The sequence below is a fragment of the Lynx rufus genome, unplaced genomic scaffold (assembly GCF_022079265.1).
Source record: "Lynx rufus isolate CCGP_SWC_20201006 ecotype Redwood Valley unplaced genomic scaffold, mLynRuf1.p SCAF_6, whole genome shotgun sequence".
NCBI lineage: Eukaryota > Metazoa > Chordata > Mammalia > Carnivora > Felidae > Lynx > Lynx rufus.
Window position 1 is genome coordinate 32,351,009 of NW_025814878.1, and position 14,847 is coordinate 32,365,855.

Here is a 14,847-nt window from a genome sequence, read left to right on the forward strand (position 1 = left end):
TGTTACAGCCTTCATAAAGAAAAAATATTCTTGAACTCTCATCTGATATTTCCAAAATATAATACCACTGAATAACTGAATAGATTCCCAATGCTCCCAATTAATATGCTTGTAGATCTTTTACAGGCACCAATATTTTTAGTAACATCTGGAATTGTGAACATTATCCAGCATCATGCCCTCCATTTTGCAGATGAAGTATCTGAGGGTCTGAGAAATTCAGTCAGATTCTTTGGGTCAGAATTGGATTTAGACTCCAGGTCTCTGAAATCCAGTGCAGGGACCTTACACTCCCTTCCACCACTGCCTCAAATACAATTCTTACACCACTCTTTACCATTTGAATTATAAGAGCAGTGACCGAGGAAGGGCAAGAAGTACATGCATTAAGACAACAAATCAAGACTTTGTTTTGAAACAATATCCAAATAAGCACAACTGCCATTTTTCTCCTGAGACTGCCAAATAGAACCTAAAGCTTTAGCCAAACGTGGAAAGAATATGTGAAAGCAATCCCAGCTCTAGCACCATTCCACACTTTAGTCTGAGAAATAGTTGTTCTCATTTTTTTGTGTGTGAAAAGTATTCAACCTTGGAAAGACAGTTAATACCACTCTCTATTCATTTGTAATCTCTTAATTCCCATTGTCTTCTTCCAGTCTGAGGCTTATGTGTCTCAGTAATCCTTCCATTTAGTAACCATAATCTGCAATCTCTCCTCCTAATGCCAGTAATCCTCAGATTCCACCAGGGGCGCAGGGCAGTAACTTCCCAAGTCAATGTCTTGTCTTTTTACCAGATACATTATCAAGTTAAAGACAATTCTCTTTGCCCATCAGAGAATGAAGTGCATTTGTGTCCACTGTCCTTTTCTTCATTACACATTTTCAAAAATTGTAAGTATGCTGATTTTTTCCAGCCCTTTGATAAAAATGCATTAATCCAAAATGAACCAGCACACCGCAACCTGATGTGCATTTCAGAAAGTCATCAAGTTTCATTCAGCTAGCAGTTTTAAACTTTTCTGTGTGGACACATACTCTCCACCACCACACTTAACCTCCCCCCAAAAAACAAGAGAGAAAACAAAACAAGCAAAACCAAAATACAGGGTGCCTGCAACAGAAAAAAAAAAGACACTTTAATGAGAAGGGGTTATAAGACTGAATAAAAGAATAGAAGACAGTTGACAAAAGTGGTCATTATTTTTAAGAAATTGAAAGAGGGTATTAAGAATGTGAAAGACATAGCACCAAGGTGAGGGAGAGGGTGAGCAGGTTCCACTGTCTAACCTAAGGGTTAATCATCTGTACTTGGCTTTACCCTGACCTCAAAGTCTAGGGTAATCATCACAGTGAGAAAGTTAGCAATTTCATGTAAGATGTAGAAGAAAGTAAATAATGAAGTTTCTTGAGAGAAAGTAAAAAAAGAAAGGGCAGAGAGAGGGAGGGAGGAAGAAGAAATGAAGGAAAGGAAAAATAAAGCCAAATAACTGAGGATCAAGGATGTTTAGCTCTTATGTTAAGCCCTCAACTTACTTGCTAAAGGATCAAGTCACATGACAACTGAAGTCTCACAAATAAAATGGAAAATTATGTAGTTCTTTCTTAAAGGCTTTTGAGGTATTTTAATTAGTAATTCAAAAGTACTAGTGCCAACCTGAAGTGCTTCATACATTAATAATGTAAGAAAGCCTATTTAAATAAGAAGAAGGAGGAAAATAACCCTGACATAATATACAAATGCCACAAAGGAAAATAAATAATATTTCAAAGTTCAGTGGGTAGAAAATGAGAAATAATGATTCTGCCTATTTGAAAAATCAGTTGACTATTTTGATAGCAGATCCTGGTTCTCATAGTAGCTATGGCACCCAAAGTGTCCAAAGGGCCTTTTAATGTTTATTCATTTCTTGAGAGAGACAGCATGAGTCGGGGAGGGGCAGAGAGAAAGGGAGACACAGAATCTGAAGGAGGCTGCAGGTTCTGAGCTGTCAGCACGGAATCTGACGCAGGGCTTGAACTCACAGACCATGAGATTATGACCTGAGCCAAAGTTGGTGCTTAATTGACTGAGCCACCCAGGCACCCCTAAAAAAATTTTTTAAGAAAAAAGAAAAAAAGGAAAGGAAGAAATAATGTTCCTTAGCAAAGCAATTCTCTTAGAAGATGGCAAATTCTATAATTACATGGTAGCTACAAGAGTGCAAAAGCTAAAGTGGCCATGCCAGGCAAAGGAAACTGGATTGTAAGCTGTTCCACCAGCCTTTCAGGATACAGAATTTTGCTCCATTACAAACCATCCATTTGGCTCTCCAGAAACACTGGCACTAACTTTTAAAGGGTTAGCACTTGCAATCCCTATCAAAATAGCACTAGCATTCTTCACAGAGCTACAACAAACAATCCTAAAATTTGTATGGAACCAAAAAAGACCCCAAATAGCCAAAGCAATCCTGAAAAAGAAAACCAAAGCTGGAGACATGACAATTATGGACTTGAAGCTATATTACAAAGCTCTAATCATCAAGACAGTATGGTACTGGCACAAAAACAGACACATAAATCAATGGAACAGAACACAGAATCTAGAAATGGACCCACAGACATATGGCCAACTAATCTGTGACAAAGTAGGAAAGAATATCCCATGGAAAAAAAGAGTCTCATCAGCAAATCATGTTGGGAAAACTGTACAGCAACATGCAGAATAAACGTGGACCACTTTCTTACACCATACACAAAAATAAATTCAAATGGATGAAAGACCTAAATGTAAGACAGGTTGCCATCAAAATCCTAGAGGAGAAAATAGGCAACAACCTCTTTGACCTCAGCCGCAGCAACTTCTTACATGACAGGTCTCCAGAGGCAAGGGAAACAAAAGCAAAAATGAACTATTGGGACCTCATCAAGATAAAAATCTTCTGCACAGTGAAGGAAACAATCAGCAAAACTAAAAGGCAAATGACAGAATGGGAGAAGATATTTGCAAACAACATATCAGATAAAGGGTTAGTATCTAAAATCTATAAATAACTTATCAAACTCAACACCAAAAAAAAAACAAATAATCCAGTGAAGAAATGGGCAAAAGACATGAATAGACACTTTTCCAAGGAAGACACCCAGATGGCTAACAGACACACGAAAAAAGACTCAACATCACTCATCATCAGGGAAATACAAATGAAAACCACAATCAGATACCATCTCATACCTGTCAGAATGGTTAAAATGAACAACTCAGGCAACAGTGTTGGCAAGGATGTGGAGAAAAAGGCACCCTTTTGCACTGCTGGTGGGAATGCAAACTGGTGCAGCCACTCTGGAAAACAGTATGTAGGTCCATCAAAAAATTAAAAATAGGGGGCGCCTGGGTGGCACAGTCGGTTGAGCGTCCGACTTCAGCCAGGTCACGATCTCGCGGTCCGTGAGTTCCAGCCCCGCGTCAGGCTCCGGGCTGATGGCTCGGAGCCTGGAGCCTGTTTCCGATTCTGTGTCTCCCTCTCTCTCTGCCCCTCCCCCGTTCATGCTCTGTCTCTCTCTGTCCCAAAAATAAATAAAAAACGTTGAAAAAAAATTTTTTTAAATTAAAAATTAAAAATAGAACTATCCTGGGGCGCCTGGGTGGCGCAGTCGGTTAAGCGTCCGACTTCAGCCAGGTCACGATCTCGCGGTCCGGGAGTTCGAGCCCCGCGTCAGGCTCTGGGCTGATGGCTCGGAGCCTGGAGCCTGTTTCCGATTCTGTGTCTCCCTCTCTCTCTGCCCCTCCCCCGTTCATGCTCTGTCTCTCTCTGTCCCCAAAAAAATAAACGTTGAAAAAAAAAAAAAAAATTTAAAAAAAAAAAAAAAATAGAACTATCCTATGACCTAGCAATTACACTACTACATATTTATCCAAAGGACACAGGAGTGCCGATTCAAAGGGGCACATGTACCCTAATGTTTACAGCAGCACTATTGACAATACCCCAAATATGGAAAGTGCCCAAATGTCCATCAACTGATGAATGGATAAAGTAGATGTGTATATATTTACAATGAAATATTACTCAGAGATCAAAAAGAATGAAATTGTGCCATTTGCAACAACTTGGATGGAACTAGAGTATATTATGCTAAGCAAAATCAAAGAAAGACAAATATCATATGACTTCACTTACGTGTGGAATTTAAGAAACAAAACAGATGAACATAGGGGAAGGGCAGCAAAAATAATATAAAAACAGAGAGGGAGACAAACCATAAAAAACTCTTAAATACAGAGAACTGGGGGTTGCTGGTGGGGTGTCAGGTGGGGGAATGGGCTAAATAGGCAAAGGAATTAAGGAGGACACTGGTTGGAATAAGCACTGGGTGTTATATGTAAGTGATGAATCACTGAATTCTATTCCTGAAATCATTATTATACTATATGTTAAATAACTTGGATTTAAATTGAAAATAAATAAATAAATAAATAAATAAATAAATAAATAAATAAATAAAATATTAGTACTCCTGGGTGGCTCAGCTGGTTAAGCATCCAACTCTTGTTTTGGCTCAGGTCATGATCCCACAATTCATAAGATGGAGCTCCATGTTGGGCTCTGAGCTGATATCACAGAGCTGGCTTGTGATTCTCTCTCTCTCCCTCTTTCTGTCCCTCCCCACTGAGTCTGTGTGCTCTCTCTCTCTCTCTCTCTCTCTCAAAGTAAATAAACAAACAAACAAAATGTTAGCACTCACCAAAACTCTGTCTTGCAGGTTCTGGTCATATATATTAAGGTCAGAAGTCCTATCAAACACCATCTACTTGTTTTCACCTTTGCCATAATAATTATTGTGTGGTTTGTAAAGCACAGCCACAGCCCTCTCTCTCAGGTGGGTGTAGCTCACAGCATCAGCCTGTAGGTAATATTATCCTCATGTTACAGGTCAAGGAATGAACAAAGTTAACTGAATCAAACACTATGATAAAAATTGTAGTAGTAGCTAACAGTAGGTATTTTTAATATTAATCATTATATTTATTAAATAATATGTTAATAATACAGGTATATTATTCCATGTATTTTAATAGTCACATTTACTGTTAATGAACTGGTTATTGATTAATAATCAATCTCATTTAATGGTGATTCATTATGTATCAATCACTCTACTATGTGACCTAAAACATGCTTTCTCTTTTAATCCTTACTTTTTTAAAAACTTTGCAGTAAATATTATTATTATCCCTATTCTAACAGGGAGAAAACAAGCTTAAATAACTTGCTCCAAATCATACAGCTAATAAGTAGTGGCGACAGAACTTCAACACACATCTGTTTAGTTTCAAACACGCTAAGCTATATTGCCTTTCCTAATATGCTTCCAAGTGATGTTCAGATACAGCAGCCAACAGAATCTTTCATTACAGGGGCTTTCATGGGAAATAAAAGGCTTTGGGAAAGAATGCATGTAATTAAATAGATCACATAAGCTGCCCCTACATTTAATTAAGGGCTAAAGGTAAAAATGGGTTGATAGGCAAGGCATTGAAGGAGGCCATGTTGCCTTTGCCTGGTGAGGCAGTGCTGATTGGGACCCCGTGGCCTGCCCAGCCAGCCACTAACCACAGACCAGGCCAACTAAGAGAACAGTAGGGTAATATTGGGAATGGTAATAAATGTTATTCCTAGAAAGAAAGAACCGAATGAGTATATCACTAGGTACAATTTAATTTCATCTCTCTCTAAATTTTATTATACAGAGCATCATACAGTCTCAGGATTTTATAAATACCACCTCCCTAATCTTTCATTTACAGCTACAGTGAAGTTGAGTTATGTTTTTAGCCTGCTTCAACTGAAGAGTCTTCAGCACCCCCTGAAGCCCTCGGTGGCTCCACCTCACTTTAAGTCCCCCACCTCTAAAACCTCCTTCACAGTTGTGACTGTGGGAAAGCACAGAGGACAAGAGGGCACTGCAGTGACCACAGCACTCTGGTAGCATGGTGTCTTCCTAGAGTATCGACTACTCAACATGATTTCTTTAGTGAATGGAGGAACAGCCAGCACAGACACGAGAGGGTGTTTATTAGTCATTGAAATGCAATGCTTTTACTTAGAAATTTCATGTTGTCCTTAGGAATATAAACTCTTTCAATTTGCCTAAAATATATGCAATCTTGCAAACATGGCTCCCCAGAATTAATTCCAAAATGGTATGCTTTCAAAGCTACACCTGAATACTAAACTAAGATGTGTAAGGATTTAAAATGGCATGATACTACTGGGTGTTATATGTAAGTGATGAATCACTAAATTCTTTTCCTGAAATCATTATACACTATATGTTAGCTAACTTGGATTAAAATTTTTTTTAAAAATTAGCCTAAAAATCTTGGAGAAGAAAAAAGCTATTTGCTAGCAATTTCAGTACTCTCAGATAGAAAAAAAAAAATAAGTGTATGAAGAGGAGTTCTCCTTTCTTGTTATTTGTATGTAGACAGATTTCTCATAATTACCTTGGGATTGAGTCTCAAGATATTACTATCTCAACAATGTGCTTCACTTTGTATCTTGGCATTTTAGGATAATTCACTATGTAAAACAGAGAAATACAAGCCATTATATATTCCACAGTGTTATGTAAAGTCAACTAAATAAAATGAAAATAGAAAGATTAAATAAATAAACAAAAAAACAAATAAATAAAATGGCATGATACTAGGAGCGTATTTATTATTTTGGTGCAGGTAACAGCTAAAAACAAAACAAAACAAAACAAAAACCTTAATTTAATGAAAGGGCACTGATAGAAAGGAAAAAGGAAAGAATAACTTCTTACAAATAACCCAGAAACTAGCTCTGAAACCCTATCTTTTTTGTTTTACACTTATACTTTTCTCCCTGACTTCCTCTCTCTGCAACCTTAAATTCCCTTTTGTTATGTTTTAAATTCTATCTACTCTTCAAGGCTCAATTCAGTTCTCACCTCTTTAGGGAAGTCTTCTTTTCCCCACTGGCTGACCCACATAAATCTTTCCTTCACCTGAGTCCTGCAATTGAAAGCATGGTTATTATCTTATACTTTAACACTTCAATATCCTCTAGGTGATGAATGTCTGCTAATTTTAACCCCTAAAGAGAATATAAAGATTTTAAGGTTATGGCTAATATTTATTACTAATAGAAAAATGATAATGAACCAGCAGTTACTATTTATGGAGGACTTACTATGTACCAGGCACATATAAAATGCCATTGAGGGACTACAACAACTGTAGGAGCTAAATATTATTATATCCTCCTTATATAAGGAAACCTGATTATAGTCAGAAGATCATTCTGTTAGAAGACTGAGTCATAATTTGAATCCACTGCCTAATCCTGCTACTTCCTTTCCCTCTGGAGCAAGTAGGCCAAAATGTTACACAAAATATGTCTTGTGATGCGGACACTCAGTGTCTGTACTACAGCTGGACAACTCCTGCAGGAAAGGTGGGAAATCCCCAAAATGCTAGATTATGGATGAGGTTGAATTCATAAGAATAATAAGCAACTGTTAGAATTCCTTCCTTAATTTGGAAAAATGCCTCAACTCCAAATTACCCCAAAGGTCATTGGACAGATGCACACCTGCCATCATGTGATCCAAATATAGTCACTGGCACAAAAGAAAGCAACCATTTATCCTTTCAGTAAAGGTTAGGTTCTTCAGGATTCAGTGAATGGACCATATTCAGACATCTTCATGAAATGAAATGTACAGAATAAAATAATCATGTGGGATATCTTCCAATGAAATACTAACACCACAAAGATGGTAGATTAATATAAACCTTCAGTGAGACTGAAGATTTGTTTTTAAAAAAATCAGAAGATTTTAACCTCTATAAGGTTACAGGTTGAGGAAGAAATGATAACATTTCACAAAGCACAGTTAGAAAGGATCTTAGAAAAAAATTTAAAGGACTATACTTAGCAAAAAGGAAGAAATGCAGAGCTAGAGATGCCCAACTATACAAAACACAAATGGAAACCAAAAGAGAGGAATAAACAAAGATAAAGTGACAAGGCTGTAATCTAACCTGAAATGGACTAAAGGTGCTGGCCATGAAAGCCTTTCCTGACCTTCCCTCCCACCCACCCCTTACATTCCTGGGTAGCCCCTTCTTCTGGGAACAAAATGCCTGGCAGCAGGAGACACAGTGCAGCCAGGTTTATGACAAGGATAAATTGCCTTTTCTCCACTGGGTGCCTGGTGCTCAATGGAATGTTGGCTGTAAATATCTTGAAGCCCCCCTTCCTTTTCCTCTCTTAAGGCTTCTTCCCAACATGCTAGCCCAGCATCTCCTTTTCTCTTGTCCAATTTACTTCACCTTATCATCTACCTTTTTCCTGAACTCTCTTCCCTTTTCCTGTCCTGGAGGGCAGGAAGGCAGAGGACAGACTAAAGATTCAGAATCCCTGCACTCATGCATTCAATTTCCTAAGTACTAATTCACACTCAGCATAAGTATAGTGTTTGGTTAGTGTTGTAAAATCTGTTGATTCATACTAGAAGGTAATTTCTTTTGACTTTCTAAAGCTTGTTTGTTCTGATTTCTCCTTTCCAGAAGGACTTCAGTCATGGCATTTATTTGCTCTTTTACTAGTTTCGAATCACTTCTATTTTCTTTTGATAGCCATCCCAAAGCCCAGGACCATGAACAAACACTTTTTTCTGGAAGTCTTTGAAAATTACCATGGAGATCTATTGTTTTTTGACATGGAAAATGATTTCTTTAAATTAAGTGGAAAATTATTTTAAAGCATAACTATATAAAACTGTCATATATTGAAGAATATATTTTTACAGAAAAACCAGGAGATCTATTTTTTTAAGTTTATTTATTTTGAGAGAGAGAGAGCGCACACACACAAAAGTGGGGGAGGAATAGAGAGAGAGAGGGAGAGAGAGAGAATCCCAAGCAAGCTCCATGCTGTCATCACAGAACCCAATGCAGGGCTCAGTCTCACAAACCATGAGATCATGACGTGATCTGGAACCAGGAGTCAGATACTTCACTGACTGAACCACCCAGGTGCCCCAGGAGGTCTATTTTAAAATGTTGAAAGTCTCTAGTGCAAATTTGGCTGATTTTTTCCATATTTTCTCAAGAAATAGCTTTTAAAAAAACTTGCATGTTTTAATTGACCAAAAACAAACAAACAAACAAACAAACAAACAAACAAACAAAAAGGAGTGAAAAAACTGTAAGCCTTTACTACTTTCCTGATAAGGAAAGATGTCTGAGAATGGGATGGGTAAGTGTGAAACAAACTCCAGGAATGTAGACATCTGTCTAACAGTGAAACAGGGAGTTATTAACAATGCTCCAGTAGAAGCTAGGGATGTTGTCATTGACTGGAAAGCTTTGGGGAGACTTAAAGTTATGGAGAAAAGCTTCTTAGTCCTAACCGCCACTCCAGCCATACAAACTGCTTCCTTACAACCTCATTAGTTGGTTTTAAATAGATTACCCAAAAAAGAGGGAAGGAAAAAGTCTGATCTATAACCAGGACAGGGCTGAAACCACTCTTCACAAGGAGCACGGAGCATGTCTCATTGAGAAATGAATTGACTAAGAACCTCCAATTTGGATGTTAGCCTCTTGGAAGTGATAATAACCCCATCAAATTCCCAAGAGGAAACAGCTATAGAAATAAAAGGAAAACACCACAACAATGTTTAAAGCTGAAGAGCACAAAAACACTGGGCAGAGCCTTACAGAATGGAACAATGGTCCAAGTAAAACCTGAACTGCAGGAGCGCCAGACCGTGAAATGGAGAAACAATGCGTGCCCAAGTGGGATTGAAGACTCAAAAGCCGCTATGAATTCAAGCAAGATCAAAACAGAAATCAATCTATTCATGTGACTTCCAAAAGATCATTAAAAACTAATTACTTTCTGTCTACCTCAATCGCTTTGTTGCTTTAGCTGGTAAATTGTTCTTCCTCACTCTTGGTCTAGATGGCTGTGTAATAAAGCAGTGTGTTCCAACTCAGATCACAGTGAGTCAAGTGGCCCCATCCTAGAGCCCAGGCACCAACTCAAAGTACTTGTAAGCATGATCACAGACTCTCCACTTATCAGCACAAAGCTTATGTATGCAACTGGGTGACACCTAATTACATAAAGCGATGTCATGCATTATTTAAAAAAAAAAAAATCAAACCCTTCTTTTCTAGGGCTATGGTCAGTGATTTGGCATGTTGGTAATCAATTTTCTTGTTCAGAAAGAGTCGCCATGATGGTAATAGAGATAATTCTTATTTCTTTTTCAAATCTGATGCAATTATCAAAAAATAAAGCAAAAAGAAAAGAAAATCTGCTACTCAAGCAAATTTATTCTGTCAAGTAGCACTATCTTCAAGATGATAGCAACAACACTTCTACCAATATTTATTTTTATTTGACTTGGTAAATAATCTCATTCTTCTTTCAACCTTAATTTTCAAACTTACTTTCCTTCAAAACAAAGCTCCTGATCTTTTGTATATATTTTCTAGGAGAAGATCCAATAGGCTCGTACCTGTTTCTCAGGAAGTGAAGTATCCCACAATTATATGTGTAAAAGAACAAATATCAATAGGCAGAAAAAAATCATTTTTTAGAATTGTATTTGCACATGGACTTAGAAAATGGCCAAGGATAAATGTGGTGAAATATGACCTTGGATATCAAGAATTCCTCTTTCTTGAATGTTTATTTACTGTGTTTTTGTGATAAAATACAATATATACATATCGGTGCCTGAATTAATACCTACTTTTAAAGAGAATGGCTTATATTTCCTTAGTACTTACAATTTTCAAAGTTTATTGCATATTACTTTCTCATTTGAAAGCCACAAGATTTCTATAAAACAGATTTTTCTTTTTTAAAAAATTTTTTTGATATTTATTTATTTTTGAGAGACAGAGAGAGACAGAGCATGAGCAGGGCAGGGGCAGAGAGAGAAGGAGACACAGAATCTGAAGCAGGTTCCAGTCTCCCAGCTGTCAGCACAAAGCCCGACACAGGGCTTGAACCCATGAACCATGAGATCATGACCTGAGCCCAAGTCAGATGTTTAACTAACTGAGCCACCCAGGCAGTTTTTCACTTGGGAAGATATTTCTTCCCATTTTACAGTAAAGAAAACAAGTGTAGGAACCACCAAGGTCATATAGTTTGTGAGAAATAGAGTCTGGAACAGAAAGATCTCCCTGCTCCCAACATTGCCAATATAGCTATTGAGGAAAAGAAGAAATAATGTTGAAGATATTTTATATGCCAGGCCTTACTAGTGCTTTACAAATGACATTTTCTTTTATCTTTACAACAGCTCTATGAGACAGATATTACCATTCTTACTGATGTGTATACTGAAATTCAGAAATTGGGAGTGCCTTCATCAAATTTACCCAGCTAAAATATGGCAGAGTTAGAATTCCAATGTGGGTTTTCTGACTACACACTCCAGGTTCTTTCTCTATTTCTTGATGCCATTTCTACCAACAACTTGGAAAATACAGCCTTTATTGCATAAACTTCATGTTTAGTCAATTGGAAAATTCCACTCAAAGATAAAATAGATGATATTGACGTTCAGAAATTATAATTTAATACAAGTACAATCAAAGCCAAATGCCAACATGCAATCACAATATACCCAGTGTTTAGGTCCCCCCCTTTAGAGGAACATCTCTCAAGGACATAGCATAGTTGGGCTAAAAAGTGTGCTCTTTACTCCATAAAGCAATGCAAACATGATTTCCCTAACAATCATCCTTCCCCTCCTTTCTCCAATATACTATTTCTTCTCACTATATATCACCTATTTTTTTTTCCAGGGATGAAGAGGTGATGAGATTTGGAAATCTCACCACAAAAAAGTCAGGGACCCCCACCAATAAAATGTAGATTTATTGCTAGGTGGTATGGTTTAACTTTCTTGAGGAGATTAATGCAAGGAAGTATTGAAAAACACAAACTTCTAACCATGTAGTTCTGTGTCTTAGATCTGAAAATTTAGGGCCATAAGACAAGTGGTCTTGCTATGGGAAAGTGGAAGCTTTTTTTCCCTAGTAGGGTATAACAGAGAAAGAAATACTCAAAATTGACAGGAAAACTAAGACAGAAAGAGTCTTGGAAAAATGAAGTCTTACGGCAACACTAAGAGAAAGACAGTTATTTAATTAATTAGACTAGATTTCACTTATCCTTAGTATAAAAGACATTTATCTTATTAAGAAGGTCAAAGAAAAAGGGCAAAACTGGGCATGTGTTGCTGTAAAAAGGTTCTTGAGCTGGTGCTGAATATACACCACACTCATACCTTTCACAAAATAATGATTTAAGTTAGTTAACTACATGCCCCACACTGAACAGAACTTCTAACTTAGCTTCTTGATTTCCTCTCCTGAACTTTTCATATCACTTTCACTGTCCTGCCAGGCTTGGCAGGCTTGGAGTAGAGAAATTTCTCTCCATACCAAATATATCTTAACTTTGGCAACAGCAGAAAAACCTGGAGATTTATGCTTGAACAACAACTTCAGACCTGTTACTTTTGTACAATCTCTACTAAGTCAGCAAAATCATTCTCACTGATTTACTATGTGTGTGAAAACACAACTACTTCTGACTATTTAACTTACTTGACTGATTACATTGATTAGAATAACAATTAACTACATACAATCACTTTTATTTGCTTTGCTTTTAATTAAGTTTGATAACTCAAATTAGACAAGTCAACTTATGTTTTATGCTGCTAATTAATTAGGATGATTAGACAACAATCCAAAGCTCCAGATTCAGTTCCAATTACTTATCCACAGAGGAGAGAGTGAAACTCTTTTATGCAAATATGCAGCTTACACTAAATACATTTTCTTTAAAGCAGTAAGTATATATTAATAAAAAAAAAACTATTCCTAAAATTTAACACACACAAACTTTGGATGGAGGCTGGTAGAGTCATTATATGCTTTAACATAGCTACTACTCCCTAAGATGGTAAGGCATTTTTTTCCATTTTATTGATGAGGAAACATGCAGAGTTGAAAAAAATCAGAAGCATTTTGAAATTTTCTGGTTCTTGAGCTGGAATTGGGAGTGGCATTATTTAAGTCCACTACCATTTGAGAAAAAAAAAAAAAAGAATTTCCTACAGTTACTTCCTACAGCAAAATAACTAATTTCATTGGGGACATCACAAAAAGCTGGAATAGTGTATAGTTTGTTTTTGCTGGTACAAAAGTTAAAATTAACTGGGCAAGAAAAGCAATTCCTCTACTCTTAGCCTAAAATGTAGGAAAGAAATGCTGCATCTTTCACTTTCATGCAGCCAATTTTGCATTTCTAGATGAACCCTTCAGCGAAATGGGCAATTTTCCAGAAAAGATGTGTAACACCAAAACTGGCTCAAACAAAAGTTTGAAAGACCTACATAGATGAAGAACCACTAAAAAAATTAAATTAATTGTTAATTATTTAATTGTTATACTTCAAAAGGTGCCCAATCCAAGTTTTCACTTGGGAGATTTATCATACCCTTAAAAAACCAGACAATTCTCCTAAACCTTTCAGAGCAAAGAAAAAGATGATAAGTCATGTGACCTATTTTACTGAGCAAATGTAGCACTGAAACCAAAACAAGAAAAAGTACAAGAAAAGAAATTATGGCCCAAATATATTTATAAATTAAGATATATACATCTTAAATAAAACATCAGCAAATAAAATAAAATTTGTAGATATATTTTTAAAAATTAAATATCAAGGTAAAATTGTGTTTATCCCAGGAATGCAAGGATGGTTTGACTAGAAAATTCATCAATTCTCTGTATTAGAAGTCAAAAGACAGGGGCGCCTGAGTGGCTCAGTCAGTTAAGCGTCCAACTTTGGCTCAGGTCACGATCTCGTGGTCCGCGAGTTCGAGCCCCGCGTCGGGCTCTGGGCTGATGGCTCAGAGCCTGGAGCTTGCTTCCGACTCTGTGTCTCCCTCTCTCTCTATCCCTCCCCCGTTCATGCTGTGTCTCTCTCTGTCTCAAAAATAAATAAACGTTAAAAAAAATAAAAAAAAAAAAGACAAAAGCGAAATAATGTATAGGCATTGGATAAAATTCAACACTTGATTCTTTTCATCCTAGCAAACTAGGAATAGAAGGAAAATTTTACCTGCTATAAAGTGTCAGTAGTGGGATTACATAATAAGTACCATACTTAATGGATGAAATATTAGGAGCAGAATACAAGTAAGTTATACTAAAAGATACTGTTACCATCATTGTCTATTCACTACTTACTCTCTGTCCTTGTCTATCTAAGACAAGAAAAAAAAAGAGAGATAAAGATCAGAAAGGAAAAGATAAAATTATCATGATTTAAATATGATATTAACATCTACCAAAAAATCTAAGAAAATAAAATTATAAATTATTAGAGTTCATTAGAAGGTTTATCAAGGTGGCCAAACAGAAACTACAGAATAATACATATATTAAAATAAAATTTACATTTTGAAAAACACAAATTTTTAAAATAGTACTGTGGATAGCCTAGGGCCATAAATGTATCTCACATAGGTAAAAAATAAAATTGTCTGGAAAGATACACATCAAATTAAATGTTGGTACCCTTCCAAAAAGACTCAGGATTGATGGTGATGATCAAAGGAGATTATAGCCTTATCTATAATAAAGACATGTCTCATATATATTACAGGTTCAGTTCCAGACCACTGCAATAAAGCAAATATCACAATAAAGTGAGTCAAATGGATTTTTTGGTTTCTTAGTGCATATAAACATTATGTTTACACTATAGTATAGTCGAATGGGTGT